The 20,745-nt window shown below is 36.3% G+C and overlaps 1 protein-coding gene and 1 long non-coding RNA gene across 2 annotated transcripts in view; one reads left to right on the top strand and one right to left on the bottom strand.

Moving 5' to 3' along the window:
• LOC134800837 (uncharacterized) overlaps positions 1–18,431 on the bottom strand; it is a 242,076-nt gene extending 223,645 nt beyond the window's left edge. Inside the window, exon 1 of the mRNA XM_063773393.1 lies at positions 18,255–18,431. The gene's annotated coding sequence lies outside the window, so the exon portion shown is untranslated. The remainder of the gene's footprint in view (positions 1–18,254) is intronic.
• LOC134800869 (uncharacterized) overlaps positions 1–20,745 on the top strand; it is a 417,476-nt gene that overhangs the window by 382,995 nt on the left and 13,736 nt on the right. The gene's annotated exons all lie outside the window — the stretch shown is intronic.

The raw sequence follows: 20,745 nt of genomic DNA on the forward strand, positions 1-20,745 counted from the left end.
TTTTTTATTACTTTCATAGTTTTTGAGTTATAGCAGAATTTATCAAAAAGTATCCAAAAACCTAATGAATGAACATAAAAACTAGTGAATGAACACCGCAAAATCCAGTGAATGAACATCATTTAGATATTTTTAATCAGCTTTAAAAAAAACATTTTTAACACTATAAACGTTTCCAGCTCTATTTTAGTAGGTATAGCGAAAGCGTTCATATATTTTTATCCCCTCCATATTGATTTCAAATAGATTAGAATGTAATAAAATGATGGTTATTCACCAGAACCTATTACATATTATTAAGAAAAAGAGAATCAATCTTTAAAACAAGACACAATCAGCATTTTCTGATGAAAAAAGTTAGGATTAGCAAATAATGCTTAAAATAATAAACTTGTCATTGCATTGTTCGTGGTTACATTGTTCAAACATAGAATTAGTAGAAATCTTATAAATGAACACCCCAAATGTTGTATTGTTCATACATAGGCATGAAAAATCCAGTAAATGGACTATAGAAATTTTGTTTGTTCCAATATTGGCTGAAAGAATCAGAATCATTTTCTATGCAGGATCACAAAAAACAAGCTCAATACCAATTCGTTTACACATAAATTTAGAAAAAAAATTATATCTAGGAGACACCAGTAAATGAACACACCGTTCATTTACTGGTTTCAGAACATTTGATAAGCCAGTATTGGAACTATAAAAAATAAAGACTTAATCACATAATACGTCGACAAAGTGTACATTTGTAGAAGGTTTAACTCTTAATCTAACCAAATAACCAAACTTTGTACAGGTAAACATTAAATAAGCACTTCATATGTTGCTCCAAAGGTACACTGTTCTTATCTGGGATATAATTTTTGCATACAAAACTTCAAAACCAGAAATACGTAAACTTCAAACGCCAGTCACGTTCAAACTGGTCGAAAATAAATTTAGCAGGGGTTGAAATTGCATAGGAAATAGAGTTGTTAATAAGAAAAAAAATACGACAAGTGGTAGAAATTGCTATATTTCTTATTTTAGACAAAAAACGTGATTTTGTTCATTCACTGGGGGGTGTTCATTCACTGGAGGGTTTACCCTATACTCGGCAACGTCCAAAATACTAGACGTCTTTTCATTATGCGGCGTATCTTTTTATTTACACCGAACCTGGCAACATCCAACATATTTAACATACGTATGTTTTTATCGAAACTATTATAAATAGATTTTTTTCATGATTTTTCTACAATAAACAACCACATAATAACACAATAACACCAAAAAAATTATACTAACACAGTTTTTTTACATTTTTTTCCCTTGTCGAGGGTCTACCCGAGGTTTTCTTCGATTTTTGACAAGTTTTGAATCGTATCTCCTTTTTTTGCACTACAGATAGAATTATAAGACAAACGGTTATCGGTTTTTCAATCTTTTATCTCCGGTTTTGTCCACCGGATTTTGAAAAAATGAATACTTATTTTATTATGAATTTTTTAAACATTGTCTAAAAAAACACTTTTTTCGTATCTAGTTTGAAGGATCTTACATGTACGAAATCTACATATTTGGGTTCGTCTTTGATGTCTCGAAAAACCAGTTTTTTAGCCTAAAATTGTTCAACTTTGATGCCAAATATCTCGAAGACAATGAACTTTGAAGTAAATATGGGATACTATATTGCTTAAAGCCTTGCTATTAATATAATAAGCTACAAGAAACATTAGAAAACTAAGGGATACAGATCGAAGGTCATTGGCGTGGGGTAGCCCCTTAAGGGTTAAGCGTAACTTTTCATTATACGTCTTAATATTGAAAAGTTGAAAAACCCCACGCCGCCGGCGTTACGCCGCCGCCGCGGATTTTTCGTGGCGCGCCGCCGCCCGATTTTTTTCGACCGGCGCGCACGTCTAATTGGTAGGTTGGTTCGCCTGTCTGCTACCAGCTACCCTCATTATATAAAAATATTTCGGAAACTGAGCTTTGCTCGGAAAACATATTTTAAAAACTCAAAAATGCGCGTTTTCTCAGAGATACGACCATCGCCCCCGAAAACCCCCATATAGCAAATTTCATCGAAATCGTTAGAGCCGTTTCTAAGATCCCCAAAATACCTATATATATAAATAAACAAAAATTGCTCGTTTAAAGGTAGGTACCTACAATAATATCTGGGAGACTGAGCTTTGCTTGGAAAATATATAAAAACTTAAAAATGCGCGTTTTCCCAGAGATAAGACCTAGCTAGATCGATTTTTCGCCTCCGAAAACCCCCATATAGCAAAATTCATCGAAATCGTTAGAGCCGTTTCCGAGATCCCCGAAATATATAAACATATATAGAAGAATTGCTCGTTTAAAGGTATTAGATAGATAAAGCTTTCAAATACGAATAAACACGTTAAAACAAGTTTCGGACGTGATAACACCTCACTAACACCGTCACGTACACGGTCCGTCATTGTCATTGCCAAACTTTCTAAAACTTTTTTCATCAAACTTTTCTTTGGGCTGAAAGAACCTATTTAGTGTGAAAGGGTCCCTCAATGTTTCAGTTTACAGTTAAACAGAACTGTGTCAAGGTTTGGATGAACGATTAAATAGTTTGAAAACTTAACCCGACTACGGTGTTTTTAACCATTTAACCGACTTCAAAAAAGCGGAGGTTCTCAATTTGTCGAAATCTTTTTTATGTACATTTTTTAATGGCGTCAAAGTGCATACGTTCAGATATTTTTGAGCACCTAGGCCACTCCGACACATCTGATGGTTACTGTACATACTTCTAAGGGTCGTATCTATATATGAAACTTTCCAAGTACTTACATGCATTCCATACGACAATACAGCATGTTTGTAAAAGAAAAAAATTGGTACAGCAATTTAAGTCACTGACTTTAATTGTGTTTTTATATGCACGGATTTTATATGAAAATTAATAAATAGTTTAGTTTAGTTTAGTCCAATTTTTAAGATCAAGTCGTCATACACTTACTATGGCGTACTTGATCTTAGCAAAACGGACAGACTATACAAACAAGTAAAACGAGAAACTAAAAATAACCCCAGTCTATCACACTAAAATTTGCGTTTTTGCAGTCTAGTACACCAAGTTGTTTATACTTATTTAAGTGCCCATCTTCCTTTATTCCTCATAATAAGCCTGTAAAGAATAATGATCAAGTTACATGCATAATTCAAACTTGTCCATCTATTTTTTGCTACCAACTGGATCTTAAGGTCATCCTACCCGTTCCCAGTATATATAGACTCTCCACGACCATCCACACATTATAATCGAACAGGGACACCACAATGCGCATTCTATACTTGTCATTATGTCTTATGGCGGTAACCGCGTCCCCTGCGCGGACGTTTAGAAGAAATCATCCTAGGAAAATTGAAGAAAAAATTGAAGCTGTCAATGTAGAAAAAACTGAAGAAATCGAAATAGCTGCGGAGAAAACAGAAAATGAACCTAGAGCTATATTTGAGCAAGTCAATGTTGTGAGTAGTACCATGTCGTCACAAGATGGACTTAAAGATTTTACTCCACATGTTATAAGCTTGCCTCCAGTTAACATTGGATGGCCGGTACCCACAAGCACTGTCGCCCCTAATCTAAAGCTTAAAGATGAAGTAAAATCAGACTTAAGAAGCAGCGACCCTGAGAATGTATACACAGTGAACATAGTCATCAATTTCAATGAAGAAGGACTAATGTATCAAGAGGAAGGTAAGGCTGATCAGAGGAAGAAGAAACCGAGACCAAAACCAACGACTACCACTACAGAAGATTACGATTATTGGTATCTGGACTATGTGAATTTGAAGGATAAGCCTGAGGTACCGGAATGTCCTGATGGTTTTAAGAAGATGAACGGGAAATGTGCTCAGAGAAGGTGTCAGAAGGGAGAGGCTCTTGTAGGCGGCGTCTGCGTTAAAGTGGCATAATTTTTATATTAATTTACTCTTGAACTTGTAATAAAATATTCCGATATGAAACACCAACAAAAACTGTTTTTAATTAACGTTTTTTTTTACCTTAAAGTATCCTAAATTCCTTTGAAATTTTAATAACTAATATACAAGGAAAATCCTTACACAGAAATTAGAACGGGTAGAAGTTTTGTATGTAAAACTAATACTGGCTTTAATTTATTTGTACAGTCACCTGCAATAATATGTTACTCTTCGAAGGCCGCAAAAATATGTGACACGCTCTTATGGCTCTACAAATAAGATCGTGTCAGATATTTTTGCGGCCTTCGTTGTGTAACATATTATTGCCGGTGACTGTACCATGGCCCACACTGGTTAACTGTACCTAAAGTTCGTTCACTAGAAAGAACTTGAAAGAGGGTAAGTGATCTTGACATGTCTTTTAATGGAAAAACGCTTTTTAAAAATCAATAACTATTACATATATATGAAAGCAGAAGTATATAAATGATCGTATTAGATTCATAATTGTTACATATTTGCCGTAACTTTATTATAAAATGTGTTTTTCAATTAAAAGACACATCAAGATTGTTTACCTTATTTTTCTAATGCTAAAAAAGACGAACTATACATCGGTGGACCGTATGCCTATTGTAATAAGGTCCACCGATGTACAGTTAGGAGTGTAGCTGTTTTTATTACAATTTGTAGCAACGAATCTAATAGATGACATAGATATGGGGTATTATCTATGAAAAGGGACCTTTTTCTCGATGGCGCTTACGCCGCACAGCTAGGCATTGTATTTATATCGGAGCATCGTTAATAACGGCGTAAGCGCCATCGACAATAAGGTCCCTTTTCATAGATAAATTAAATTCGTAACTTCAATTGTATGTCGGCGGCTAGGCTCATGTGATGCACTGGCCCTAGGCACTAGGCCCATCTTGCACCATTCTACTAACCCGGGGATAACCGGTTAAACCTGGAGTTACCATGGTTACCAGTACAATTTGACATTAGGTTTAACCGCTTAAGCCCGGGTTAGTGGGATAGTGCAAGTGGGCCTTAAGCAAATAAAATATAAATATTATAACTAATTTTTTATCCTAAAACTCAGTTTTTTCTAGTAGAACGCCATGTTATTTTAAGTCCATCACATTATACCTAACCATGATTCTCGCAAATAAAAACTTTGAAACTTTTGAAACTTTAAAATATAACTGCTTAACTTCTTTACTGATCGCCCGAGATAAGGGGTAGACTTATATTTAATTAATTTCAACAAATAAAACGAATTTTCGTATTCAAGTTATTTACGGTTTAACTTTACAGTAATTCCTGACACTAATTCCATCCTTAACCCTCCTTCTGCCACTTAGGGGGTTAATTTACGATCCCAAATGGTTTCCAGACGATGGACTTTTTAAATGTCGCAAGAACATTACCTATATGTTTACGCTATTTTAGCTTCTATTACATGAATAATAAGGTCTTTAATCGCTTATGTATGATTAGGATCCTGACAAAATAATTGTTACTAAAAGCAACTACCTAACACACTTTTGATAATAGCGAAGATATCATCGTGGAAGCCATTGTTAGGGTTCCGTACCCAAACCCCTTTTTTATATTTCTATCCGATTAATTAAATAGAAATTGTGTTTAAAAATAACTGCTATCTATATATGTTCTTCTAATAATTATCTGGTGTTTTATTTCGTGAATGGTGTGAAATAATTTATTTTCAATACAGGAAATATCCCTATTGTCAGTGTGGAACACGGGCCAGCCTTAAGGCTCACGTTAGACCGGGCCGTGTCCGGGCCGGAGCTTCCGGAGCTTACTTTTCTATGACATGACAGGCGATCACGTGATGATTTCCATAGAAAACGATGCGCCGGATGCTCCGGGTCGGACACGGCCCGGTCTAACGTGAGTCATCCTTTAGCCGGTAGGTACCTATAACATTTTGACAGTTAAATAATAAAGCACCGTGTCCAAAAAAAGCTGGATAACGACAGAGTTTAGTCAGTTTTAGCGCATTCCCAGTTTGGCGACCCGCCAGCTGCAAGCGTGTCACCATTACGTAATTTGCACAACACGGTATAAAAGGTCTCGTGCACAAATCACGCGAGGTTCGATAGGAGGGGGGGAGGGGGGTGACCCCGCCACGAAAAAATCACGACAGATCACGTTGGGAAGGGGGGTATAAGGAGACCTCACGTGTATTTTTCTACAGTGAACGAAACTAAGAAAAACTTCACTCCGCACTTCAAAATAGCGAGTCTATTTTACGAAATTTTGGAGCGCGTGGCCTTGACCGGTCGGATAAAAAAAAACAAATAAATACACGTGAGGTTATGTGGGGGAGAGGGGGTAGCCAAAAACCTCACCAAATATCACCAAGGGGAAGGGGGGGTCAAAAAGTAGCCGAAAACACCTCGCGTGATTTGTGCACAATCCCTATTGTCCTGAGTGTACCTACACACAATGGCAAAATGGGAAACCAAATCTGTTTTAAACAAGTAGATAGGGGTTTTGAATAAATTATTAGATAACATGAATCTATTCAAATATTCATTGCTACTAAATGGATCTCATACAGCGAATGGTGCGGGGAGATGAAATCAAATAACGAATACCTAAGTACTTTGTTTCTAACATTTAGGCAAAATTCGTTTATGGAGCCAAAACAAATCCATATACTATCCATATATATAATATTATAAATGCGAAAGCGTGTCTGTCTGTTACCTCTTCACGCTTAAGACGAAACGGGAGCTGAGCTAAAAGTCAATTTTGAGATTTCAAGCTGAATATACCCGTCGCTCTGACGGGGCGTGAGAGACTGTATTTGTGTGTGTAATGCACGCACACAGATGCGTACGCTTGCACCCGCGCGCGCCTCATTGCCGACAATTTGCAATGTTATTTTTCGTGCGTTACTGCCACGAGGCGTTCACTTATTACTTACTGTGTTGCGATTGAATTTTTTGACCCGGCTTACGTTTACGGAACTCGATAATCTTTCTACTACTGTGACTTGGCTTTGTTTACTTGACTTTGCTGATCAGCTTATTGTTTTGGACTCCGTGAGTTGTGGTTACCTATTGGACCGCACGCAATTCATCTACCTTTATTCAAGTAATTAAGCGTAATTAGCCGAAACCTTTATAAGAGTGTAATTCATAAGAAGTACATAAGATATAATTTATGTACTGGTTTGCTGTTAGCTTTTAATTGTATCACTTTACATATATGTTACTCAAATAACTAACACGGTTACACTGTTGTAAGAACATTATTTTTCAGGTAGGCCTTATTATACCTACTATCGGCCTTATTACCTCCTAGTACCTTAGTAGTAGTAGTACTACTACGGAAATTGATTCAAAGACTCATAAGACTGACTTAAGTGGCAGTAGGGTGTAGGGTTTTTTCTAGGCTTAATGAGTTCGCTGAAGCTTATTTTTTATACTTAGCGCACAGAACCACTAGTTTAACAGTATCAGCTCTAACCACATGTCACCATTTTGTCCTTTACGTAACAAACTCAGGGGCCCAGAATATCCGATGTACCTATCAAATCAAGGTTCTGTACCAAATAAGGCCCGGTTATTATAGTTCGTTATTTTTTAGCATTAGAAAGAAGGTAAACAATCATGACGTGTCTTTTTATTAATAATTATTGAAAAACGCTTTCAAAAATTAGTTTATATTACTTATGAAAGCAAAAGAATATAAAAAAGTATATGATTAATACATACATACATACATACATACATACATACAATCACGCCTATTTCCCGGAGGGGTAGGCAGAGACCACGGATTTCCACTTGCTACGATCCTGACATACCACTTTCGCTTCCTTCACATTCATAACATTCCTCATACACGCTCGCCGGTTTAGGGTGCTCTTGCTCATTAATATGATTAATATGATTTATAATTCTAACATATTTGCTATGACTTATTTTTCAATGGTAATTTTTAATAAGACATGTCAAAATCTGTTACCTTAATGCAAAAAAACGAACTTTAAGCGTGCTAACTTTCAAAATTTAATTTTTTATAAGATAGTATAAGTAGATGGGCAAAAATTTTGCGTCCATGTCCACCAGTGAGTAAGTGATTGAGATACCTAAACATTTAACTTTATAATGTAAAATGATATAATTTACTAACCTACTCGTTTAATTTCAGGTAGGTTGAATAAGGAACCAAGTAACCATGGGGAGGAGCAGTATTTACTAACATTTTCTTTTTGGGTCTTCAGAGTGTATCGTTTCCTTTTTTTTGCACATATTACACTTAAATATATATTCTCTGTGTAAACCCTTACGTCTTTCAATGACAAAGGCAAGATCAGCAAATGTACAATTTGTATGATCATGCCTGATATTTGAGATCACAGAAAATAAATATTTTAAATCCACTATTCTGCGACCTTCTAAAATTTTGTTTTATCATGATTCATGATCAAAAAGCTCGGATTCAATAGTCATATCAAACGTCGATTATGCAGTTGATGATGAGCTTGCATTTTCTACCATTGGTGCTGCAAATGCATCAACCGGTGGCGATAAACTTTGCCCTCTTGTAAAACAAATTACTATTGTGATTGTGTCCAGCAAAAGGCCAAAATTCGGTTTACTTTCCTGTTTAAAATATTACTAATTTATTCATATTTCAGATTAGGTACATAGGTAACTGTCTGAATGTTACAATGCCAGCTGGCAAATTCTATCACATTTGTTTGTTTGGTAGTCATGGTAACATTCACTTACATTGATATCCTTATTAAGATCTGTATCTTATTATCCAGACCTTAAAATATTGCCACCGTTGCCCTTTAAAAAAATACTGTTTAAATAATTGGCTACTCAAACAATGCTTCTATAGTATAAATAATGACTACACAAAAATGGGTAGTATTGTATATAATGCACGAAATAAGGCCCGATTCTTAAGCGGGTTTAAATTTTGAGGCCATGTCCGCCAAAAACAACAAAATATCAAGTTTAATAAACACAAAAAAAAAACATTGATGGGCCTTATTTTATAATTTAGGCCTTACTTTGTAATTTAAAGTAGAGTTAGGCCAAGAAAAATCTTTAGCGATTTTGATAGAACACGCAGTGCAAGTATTATTTCAAACGTCGCTTCTATGAAATTATGACACATAAATAACACTTGCACTGCGTGTGCTATCAAAATTGCTGTAGACTTTTCTTGGTCTGACTCTAAAATATTCTTTATTACACCACAAACATAAAAACAAATTTAAAAAAAACCGGCGAAGTGCAAGTCGGACTCGCACACGAAGGGTTCCGTACCATTATTTATAAAAACGGTCACCCATCCAAGTACTGACCCCGCCCGACGTTGCTTAACTTCGGTCAAAAATCACGTTTGTTGTATGGGAGGCCCCACTAAAATTTTTATTTTATCCTGTTTTTAGTATTTGTTGTTATAGCGGCAACAGAAATAAATCATCTGTGAAAATTTCAACTGTCTAGCTATCACGGTTCGTGAGATACAGCCTGGTGACAGACGGACGGACGGACAGCGGAATCTTAGTAATAGGGTCCCGTGTTTTACCCTTTGGGTACGGAACCCTAAAACCGATTTACAATGTAGATAAAGGTAGCAACAGGCGGTCTTATCGCTGTTAGTTCTTATTCTTCGTTTGTTTAGCATTAGAGTGAAGGTGACGTGTCTTTTTTAAGCATGCAATCGTATAATTATTTAGTGGTTAATATTAGTGTTTACTATTTTTTTTTTCAATAATGCTTAAAAACGAAGTATAGACATGACAACCAAATATTAACGCCATTGTAGGGCAGGATATACAGAACATGAATCATTTGTACTGTCACGCTCCGTGATTGTTGAGCCATTTAGGGTTCTAGCTAAATTGGACATTCCATAGAGCACGAGTAAGTATGGAACAACCAATTCAGCTAGGACCCTAAATTGCTCGACAATTACGAAGCGTGCCTGTAGGTACCTAAAAATTTTGTTAACCCATTTTAACCATGCAATAAAATATTTTTGATTTTGATTTCTAATTTGAAATATTAGAATCAAAAAGTTCATAATAGATTGTATATCATAACTACAAAAATGTGTTCCCTACTCTCAACCCAAAACCCCTTGTATCTTAGGATCTAGATATTTTCACACAAGACGGTTTATCGATAACTTCTTACATCACTAGATTATCGACATTAAATGTCGACTATTGCCCATCACTTTTCTGGCTGTGTACGTATTTAGAAACTTGACTCCGCCCCTAAAATTAGTGCGATAGGGACAACTGCAGCTGAGGCGAAAAATCCTGCGTAAAAATGACAAAAATCGAGGTTTCGTAGTCCTCTTTTTCCTCCCCCAAAACTTAACCAATCGTAACCAAATTTGGAAATCTAAATGATTATGAAATTATCTGTGTCGGACCGTTTTGCTTTTTTGGCTAATTGATATCAGTTTTGAATACCACGCCTCTCATTGCGGCATAGTCTATTAGGCCATTTTGGCCGTTTTTAAAGGGCTCTAGCGCCTTAAAAAACAAAAATATCAAAAAAAGCAAAACGGTCCGACACAGATATTGACAATATTAATCTGTGTTGAAAAAATCATTGCTCTAGCTTCAAAAACCACGGAGGAAAACGAGGACTACGTTTGTATGGAGGAATGACCACTCCTGTTGGCTCTTAAACCGCTGAACTAAATTTAGTTGAAATTTGGTATACAGATAGTTTGAGTCCCGGACGTGGACGTAGGATACTTATTAGTTATCTCACAATTCATCCCCTTACGGGCATTGTTGACTAATTAGTCATCCCTCTGGGGGTCAAAAGAAGGGTGGAATAAAAAGTGGATTTGCTTAATAATTAAGGTAGGTACCCAAATTATTAATTCCACACAGACGAAGTCGCGGGCAAAAGCTAGTTATGGATAACTCTAAAATTTGCTAAGTTTGAAGAGCTCCTGATTCTAGGCGGAATAAATACGAAATCCCAATTTGGGATAAAAAATGTATGTATTAATGTAATTTTCACCTTAGCAGCTCGAACAAGGGTACTTTGCTTCTTAAAAACAGTGAGCAAAATGCGATTTTGCTCACTGAGTCATTTTGTCTCACTCAGTGAGCAAAATCGCATTTTGCTCACTGAGTGTGTCTCATTCAGTGAGCAAAATGCGATTTTGCTCACTGAGTGAGACAAAATGACATTCAAGTGACCTTTATAGTCAATTGTCATTTCAACATGCGGGGTCTAATACAAGTTCGATATACTTGGGTTCTATTATCTCTGTCCCTCTAGGTATGTTCTCACTGCTTAGGGTGAAAAATTTTGTGTACTACACGAGATCAAAGTTATTTACATCTCGTGCGCTTTTGAATCCCTTACTACGCTCAAGATTCTAAATTAATCTCTTGTTGTACAAATAACTATTGCCGTTGAGCGGTTAGATATGTGACTTCGCCCGTATTACGTCTGAGGGCCTACCGCGAACCACGTTCGACGTGTTGCCCCTCTGTCGCACTTGTAAATTTGTACGTAAGTGCGACAGGGAGGCAACACGTCGAACGTGGTTCGCGGTAGGCCCTCTGAACTCTGAATCGTATATGGGCATTTTTCACTTAAAAGTGTACCATTACTTTTTTCTAAAATCCACCAACTTTTGGGTTACTTCTACTCAGAATCACGTGGACTATCGATTTAAAAAGAAAAAAAATGTGTCCCAATAAAATTCATTTTGTATGGATCGTTATAAAACTGACACCCAAAATTTGTATAAAAAACTGGGGACGCTCTTTTTCTTTGTCTCATTCAATTGTACTCGTCATTTTGAGTCTAAATAACCAAAAAGTTGATGGTTTTTTAAATAAAGTAAATGGTACCATTTTTCTGAATACCCCCATAAATAATATAGCCTGGACAGACAGACAAACAGACAGCAGAGGATTGTACCTAATAGGGTTCCGTCTATCACCCGAAGGCTATCTCAAGAGAAATTGTATCTTACTTACTGTCAAAGAGCTAAATCAAAACGGAATTTTAACAATACAATTCCTGTATAAGACATGAAACAATGTCGCTTATTCAAATCCTTGTACTCCATCTGATTTGCTTAAAAGCTTGTAAATAAAACATTCAAAGTTTTAAAGCCAGCAATTAAAATAAAACTTTACTATTGTTTGGTTAAAAAGATTTTAATCTATTCAAATTTACCACCTTAAGGCCCACTTGCACCATTCCACTAACCCGGGGTTAATCGGTTAAACCGTTAACCCAGTGTCAAATTGTACTGGTAACCATGGTAACTCCATAGTTTAACCGGTTAACCCCGGGTTAGTGAATGGTGCATGTGGCCCTAAGACATTTATTTTAGTTTATACACACAGAGGATCTACTTACGAAACTCAAAAGGAACTAAGTCTTATTTCTTTACAAGCAATTATCATTCTAATTACAAGCGTATGAGATTCTAATTTTCCGTAAAATTGTACTTAGATTTAAGTCTTTTTGCTCCTTTAGGTGTGAAAATTAGTCCTATTGTTGAGGAGTCTCAAAAAAGAGAGGGATTTTTCTAAATGGCAATTTGGGGGCAGTGGATACGGTCTGTTGGGTTGAAAATTTGGGAGGATCTGGAGGAATTATTACAGAATAAGACTAAGACGGTGAGAAGATGAAAGTTATACGTATTTGGCTGGTATCTTTTGAACAGTCGGCATCAATAGCGGATGAAATAATGTATGCACAGTCACCACACCGGATTGTTATGCCATTTAGGGTTCTTGCTAAATTGGAAATTGTTAAGCGTAAGTGGGCGTTTTCAGAAATAAATATTGAAAACCTGATTCTTTCACATCTGGACGTTCTTGGGCTCATTCTACTCAGAATTGACAGCATTCTCCATCCCACCATTAAAAAAAGATGTCCCAAAATGTCCATTCCATTACGTCACGTTTTAGTATGAAAATTTTTTTCACTTGTATGTGCGTGACGTAGTGGAATGTACAATTTTCATACAAATTTTTGGGACATTTTATTTTATCATCAGAATTGAATATGCTAGTGATTCTGAGTTGAAAGAACCCAAAAACACCGGGATCTGTGAGAATCGGGTTTTCGATATTTATTTCTGAAAACGCCCAAGTATTGAACAACCAATTTAGCTAGGATTCAAATGGCGCAACAATCGCGGAGCGTGATGGTACTTACCTATCATTTGCTTTTTTTCGAAAAATCATCAACTTTTGTATTTCTTCTATTCACGAGGAATATCAATTTCAAAAAGGACAAAAAAGAAGTCTGAAAAAATTGGCAGTTTTGTGACGCAATTTTCACATAACGTTTTGTATGAACCGTCACAAGACTGACATCCAAAATTTGTATGAAAAACTGGGAACTTTTTTCTTTGTTTAAATCAATAGTCCTCGTGAGTCTGAGTCCAAATAACCCATGAACTGTTAGTATTACGAAAAAGAAATTAAATACTTTAAACCCCCAGATATCTAGGAAACCGACAGAATTAAGCACTCGACCTGTAACCGTACCATAAAGGGGCCCACTGATGAACAGTCCGCCGGACGGTATCGGCCTGTCAGTTAGAACAAAATTTTGACAGTTCCGAACAACTGACAGGCCGATACCGTCCGGCGGACTGTTAATCAGTGGGCCCCTTAAGTCACAGACAGTGTCAAAACTGACATAATATGTTGCTCTTCGAAGGCCGCAAAAATATGTGACACGCTCTTATGGCTCTACAAATAAGATCGTGTCAGATATTATTGCGGCCTTCGTTGTGTAACATATTATTGCAGGAGACTGTACTCTCGTGCCCTTAGTTAAACGATTCCGCATCACATAAGCCCTACGACTGACTTAACCTCAATCTTTCTAATTAATTCTAAGTAGGTAATGTATGCGGCCATAACATAGTACAAAATGTTCACTTAACATAAAACGCTCAAATAAACTAACGCCTCGACCCTCAGGTAAGTCTAAACAGTAAGGTGGTGGTACTAGTGCTCGACATGCTAATGCCCAATAGATGACACCCTACTGTCACCTCTATTGACAATGACCTAAGTTTCAAGATGACATGTACTGAGACCGCGTCGAGCACCAGTACCACCACATTATTCATGGTTAGTTTTTACACTGACGATAATAATAATAATATAATATATGTTTATTGCTTTCATATTGGTGTTTACACAGATATTCTTAACTAATAATGTTTCACAATATGAGACCCTGTAAGGGTATGGCAATTTGATCTAACACTAACACATAAAACAATTATAACATACAAATTACAGAATAGGTACACAAACAAATAGTAGTCACAATATTTTTTTTTTATAGTATACCGTAGTTTTTTGTAGTATATATATGCCTATTTATGGTATTTATTATCATCCGAATATTCTTCTATAGAATAAAAACAATTACTTATTAAATAAGTCTTCAAGCAACCTACAAATTTGTCATATTTTAATTCTTCCGCTATTTCTTTAGGAAGACTGTTAAAAATTCTTATAGATATGCTATAGGGGCTTTTATTACTCATTTGTAAATTACTGGCAGGAAGGGCAATCTTATTTTGATTTCTTAAGTTCAAGTTACTAGTATGACGGTCCTTAGTTTTCATATATAGGTCAGGATGTTTTCGTACAAATTTGCATGTTTCTAAGATGTAAATGGATGGTAAAGATAAAATATTTAATTTTTTAAAGTAAGGTCTGCAACTTTCTTGATTTTTTATGTTACTTAATATTCTAATACACCTTTTTTGCAGTATGAACAAATCTACACTATTTGTGCTGTTACCCCATAATACAATCCCGTATTGGAGCCATGTCTGTGTAAATGCGTGATAAGCACTAAGAGCTGTTTTTAAGTCTGAAGTTTTTTTTAATATTTCTGAGGGCATAAGCAAAGCATGATATTTTTAAACTAATTTTATCTATGTGTGTTTTCCAATTAATTTTTTCGTCAATATTTATACCGAGGAGAATTTTAGTAAATAGGAAATATTAGATGCTACGAATATACATACCAAATTTTCTTCCCTAGGTTCTAAGTGCGGCAGTACGTAGTGGTACACCAATATATAGGCATATACCTTGTCCATACCTTTTCACTAAAGTTTAAAAGGAAAAAAAACCGTTTAGTTTTCGTAAAAAGGAGTTTCTGTAGGTAAAACACGTCCGTAATTGGGCTAAACTTTTTAAGTAGTTACTTGTATAAATGCACTAACTGTTAACTGTTCTGTAGCCATCCAGGTAGGGACCAAGCACGCAATACCGACGTAACCTTAATATGTAGGTATATACATATACAGGGTGATTCAGGAGACGTGAGCAGGACTAACACTGCGCATATCGTTAATTATAAGCAACTGTTTCGTATCAGTATTAGTGAGGTTAACGTTAATTTTCTAGTCGTGTTGAAAAAAAAAGTTATTAATTTTTTTACGACATGCATGGTCACCCTAAAATTAGAATACTAAACTACCGATATTCTGTGTCAAATTGAATGTCATCACTGTCATCGCGGTCTGGTTACTTTTGAAAACTCGTATCTCACTCAAGTTTGACAGTTTATTTTCTTCGTAATCAAAATGCCATTACGGTTAAAGAGGTTTTATGTTTATTAATTAGGTCCTGATGACCATGATTGTTGAGAATTAAATTTGCCCTCATCAAAAAGTAAAAAAATAGGAAAGAGTGTGGTTGTTTCTCCTAAATACGACGGTGATCGATCAATTATCAGTTACTGAATGTGCAGGATTAGTCCTGCTCACGTCTCATGAATCATCCTGTATATTGTATATTAATACGATACGTTTAACTCTAAATCACTACACCTTATAAAACGTAAGCTTAGAGTATGCCAGAGGGCGATGGAGAGGTCGATGCTAAAAATAACCAGGCAAGACAGAATAAGAAACACAGCTATAAGGAAAAAAACAGGCATAGAAGACGTTATCCACGCAGCCAAAAAAACTAAATGGGCATGGGCAGGTCACGTATGTAGAATGCCAAGTGATAGATGGGCAAAAATATTGACAGAGTGGGTGCCCAGATATAGAAAAAGGAAGAACCATAGACCTAAACTTAGATGGAGAGACGATCTAAAAAGTTATGACAGACACTGGTGGAGATCAGCTCAAGACAGGAAAAAATGGGAACGTTTGGGGGAGGCCTTTGCGCGCATAGCGCCATGCAATTAATTAATTTATATATAATAACTAATTCATTATTTTAATCATAATTAAAATGGTAAAAACCAATTTGTTAAAAAAAAAATCTATATACATACATATTTCCTAATAGACAGCTGTAAGAGTAAAATTATTACTTATAAATGTTTATAAATAAGTAGTTACTATTAGCATGTCACCTGTATATAATTAATGGTAAATATTGTACTGTTATGTTAAATTGCATGAAATAAAGGGCTATAATAATATAAAACGAAGTCCCCCGCCGCGTCTGTCTGTTTGTGTTTGTTTGTATGTTCGCGATAAACTCAAAAACTACTGAACGGATTTTCATACGGTTTTCACTTATCAATAGAGTGATTCTTGAGGAAGGTTTAGGTGTATAATTTGTTAACCCGTGCGAAGCCGGGGCGGGTCGCTAATCAAAACTAAGTAATAAGCTACGGTACGGTCTTGGGACCGAAAAAAAGGGAAACACAAAGGTATAAGTAAAGAATGACTCACGTTAGACCGGGCCGTGTCCGGGCCGGAGCTTCTGGCGCTTACTTTTCTATGACAGGACAGGTGATCACGTGAGGCTTTCCATAGAAAACGATGCCCCGGAAGCTCCGGCCCGGACACGGCCCGGTCTAAAGTGAGTCATCATTAAATTAGCAAAGGCCTGTTTTGTATACAAGGTGAATTTTTCACTAAAGGCACACCTGTGGCCTATTTTATAAAGCTACAAGTTACATTTTACAAGCGGAAGTCTCTTTCTAACCCTATGTGTTAGAACGAGACTTCCGCTTGTAAATTGTAACTTGTAGCTTTATAAAATAGGCCACTGATCATGTGCTGCTACGAAAATCTACCTTAAGAGGGGGCGTATTGCCAGAATATTAGAACGAAACAGAAGATATGGCGCGCCGCGCGAAACCTTCTACGGAAGGTATGGCCATATTGGTTAAAAAAATCAAATTGTGTCAAAATATCCATACTAATATTATAAAGGCGAAAGTGTGTCTGTCTGTCTGTCTGTCTATTACCTCTTCACGCTTAAGCCACTGAACCGATGTAGTTGAAATTTGATATAGAGATAGTTTGAGTCCCGGGGAAGAACATAGGATAGTTTTTATGTCGGAAATCATTCCTGAAGAGAATGCAAACGGGAGTGGAATTGAAAGAGTTAATGAATTGCCTAATAATTGAAGTAAGCAATGCGCGAATTGAATGATTGTTATTAGCATTATCCAGGCGCTATACCGACTTTAGCTGCTGCTAATTCCACGCAGGAGAAGTCGCAGGCAAAAGCTAGTTTTCCATAATTTCAATATCAGAAGGAAATGGGAACTACGTTTGTAGGGAGAAGGGGTCGTCCGCTTTCCTCTTAAAATATAAATTGGAAATACTTTCTTATTAATTATGCTAAGTGTATTTAGAACTCATTGTGACTCATTGACGTGGTTACGTGTCCTGTGTCAATCTTAAACGGTTTGTAATTTAATATTTTTGTGGTACCTATGTGCAGTGAGCTGCTAAAGTGCATATCCACTTTAAGAATGAATCCCATTGTTGTTTGCTGTGGAAATGCAATTTTGGAGTTGTGTGTATATATATGCCTACTTATAATTTTCCTTCGATCATTGGCCGGCCACTTTGTACCTTGCCGATATTTCATAATTAGATCTTGATTCGTTTTATGAATTATTTATTTATAGTGACAAGGTTTTGAAATACACGAGATTACAATTAATTTATCCAAACCTACATAACTGCAATGTATTTAAATTAATAGTAAATAATTTAAATTTATCTTCATTTTAATAATTAAAATTAAAACATAATCCGCTCTATTTTCACTTCAAACTATTTTAAACAATGGTTCGTTACTTTAACGTTATATAAATAAACGCGCGGTTTTCAGTTATTTTCACTCAACCATGCCGAACACATTGTCTTGACTCAACGTACTAACCAATCCATGCCGTCAATACACGTATAGCATTATTTATGTACATGTCTACGCATATAAACACACATGTCTACACAGTATGACAACGTATATTGAATAATTAACAGTATCTTACCTTAAAAATCACAGGAAAAATCCACAGTTTAACAATGTATTCGAGCACACGGCACACGCGATCCGACACAACGCGACACGACCGCCCACGGCGACTGGCGTACGATTACTGCCCGTAATACGGTGTTTACGCCGCACCGCGCCTGCGCGAACTACCCTCCGTATCACAACGCTCTAAACAAAATGGCTCCTTCAAACTAATACGCACAATGCATTTTTAACTTTAAATTGTATGTATTAAGGTTGGATTTTGAATGGATGTTCAAAGTGAAGTGACACAGTTTAGATTTAAACGTTCCTTTACCAAGTACGCTTTACTAATATGTTAAACGAATTTGAACTTTATTAAATAACCGTTAACGACAAATGAACGGTATTTGCAAATTTGTTCTTTGTTCACGTGAAATTCATTGGTGATGTGAGAAAATGTGCTTTTAATTGGATGAGCAGGGCTTTGAAGTAAGCTTCAATGCATACAACATTATGCATCTGGAAGGCTGCCCTTCGGATATGAGCCTAGATGATGGATCCATAATCTCAGTTTATATTAGGAGATTAACTATTTAAGGCTGGAGCATACTGAAGGCGATGCGATTATAAGCGACATTGCAATAATGATACGTTAAAAGGATAGTGAATTACCGCTTCTCCATACTTTTATTTAATTCGATAGCGTCACGTGACGTAGGAGGGCCATTTTCAACCGACGAAAAAAACGGAGGAGGTTCTCAAGTCGACGCGTATTATTTTTTATTTTTTTTATTTATAGCTGTCCCCTACACTTTTATTTCAAATTTGGGATTTTTTATGTTTTTTCTACTCAGAATCATGAGCTCTTTTGATCCTAATAGGAGAAAAAAAGTGTCCCATAATTTCCATAAAATTTTCGATTATTCTATTCCGTGACCGTCATACAAAATCTATGAAAAATGGTAACGGAATGGAAATGAATGATGGAATGGAAAAAAAATTCCTCCTATTAGGAATCCTAATAGGAGAAAAAAAGTGCCCCAAGGTTTTTCCTATTCCTAATTTAGGGTAGAAAGAGCTCGTGATTCTGAGTAGAAATAACATAAAATTTCACAAATAAAAAAAAAGTGTAGGGGACAACTTTAAATTAAATGGCCCAGTACGGTTACCATCAGTTTTTCACTGACATAAACGCCGTCGAGAACGTAATTTACTTTCTATACATCTCGCTCGCACTCACATATTAGTGCAAACGGGACGTATAGAAAGTAAATTACGTTCTCGACGGCGTTTATGTCAGTGACAAACTGATGGTAACCGTACAGGTACGAGTTTGCGTTACGCCTCATTTAGTATAGGATTTTGAACAGCGCGCCAAACTGGTACCTAAAGGGGCCCACTGATTAACAGTCCGCCGGACGGTATCGGCCTGTCAGTTAGAACAATATTTTGACAGTTCCGAACAACTGACAGGCCGATACCGTCCGGCGGACTGTTAATCAGTGGACGCGTCTTTTTCTAACTATGTTAATAAAAGAGGGACGGATAGTCTATCTCGCCGCGAGATTCTGTCTCGCCAGTCATGTACGAGCCCGGCAGTTGACGATATAATTTTCACTGATCTCTCGAACAACATGTATGGTGAATCATGGTGAGATTCGAAAATTCTACGAATAATAGGCCGATTTTTCGAATAAGCGCTGGTGGTCTAGCGGTAAGAGCGTGCGACTTGCAATCCGGAGGTCACGGGTTCAAACCCCGGCTCGTACCAATGAGTTTTTCGGAACTTATGTACGGAACATCATTTGATATTTACCAGTCGCTTTTCGGTGAAGGAAAACATCGTGAGGAAACCGGACTAATCCCAATAAGGCCTAGTTTCTCCTCTGGGTTGGAAGGTGGCAGTCGCTTTCGTAAAAACTAGTGCCTACGTTCATTCTTGGGATTAGTTGTCAAGCGGACCCCAGGCTCCCATGAGCCGTGGCAAAATGCCGGGCGAACGAAGGCCGATTATTGTTTTATTGTTGAATTTATTTCGTTAGAATTAAATTTGACCGGTTCGAAAAGCTCCTTATTATATTATATAGATAGAATAGAAAAATGTATCTATTTACCAAATTTTATCAATATTAAAAAAAATATGGCGAGAAAAAAACCATTGATATCAAAATAAAAATTCACTCTAAAAATCGAATTAAGTAATATGAAATTAAGATCGTATTCTTAAAATTAATTTCGTTTTTAGGGTAAGTACAGTAAAAATATGGGTTTAACCAACTTACTCAAAAATATGTCCCATAGTTCTTAATTCACTGACATAAGAGTTATGTGACATATTTTTGACATGATTTGTACACCCATATTTTTACAGTTGACTGTACATGGCCTAAGTAGGTACACTCACACGACGCTATAAATAAATATTATAGGACATTCTTGGGTGGATTTCAAAATCCTGCGAAACCTTATGGTTCGGTCTTTATAAAAAAAACTAGTAGGTTGTGCGAGTTGCAACTTTTTTA

This window comes from Cydia splendana, chromosome 20, assembly GCF_910591565.1.
Source record: "Cydia splendana chromosome 20, ilCydSple1.2, whole genome shotgun sequence".
Taxonomy (NCBI): Eukaryota; Metazoa; Arthropoda; class Insecta; order Lepidoptera; family Tortricidae; genus Cydia; species Cydia splendana.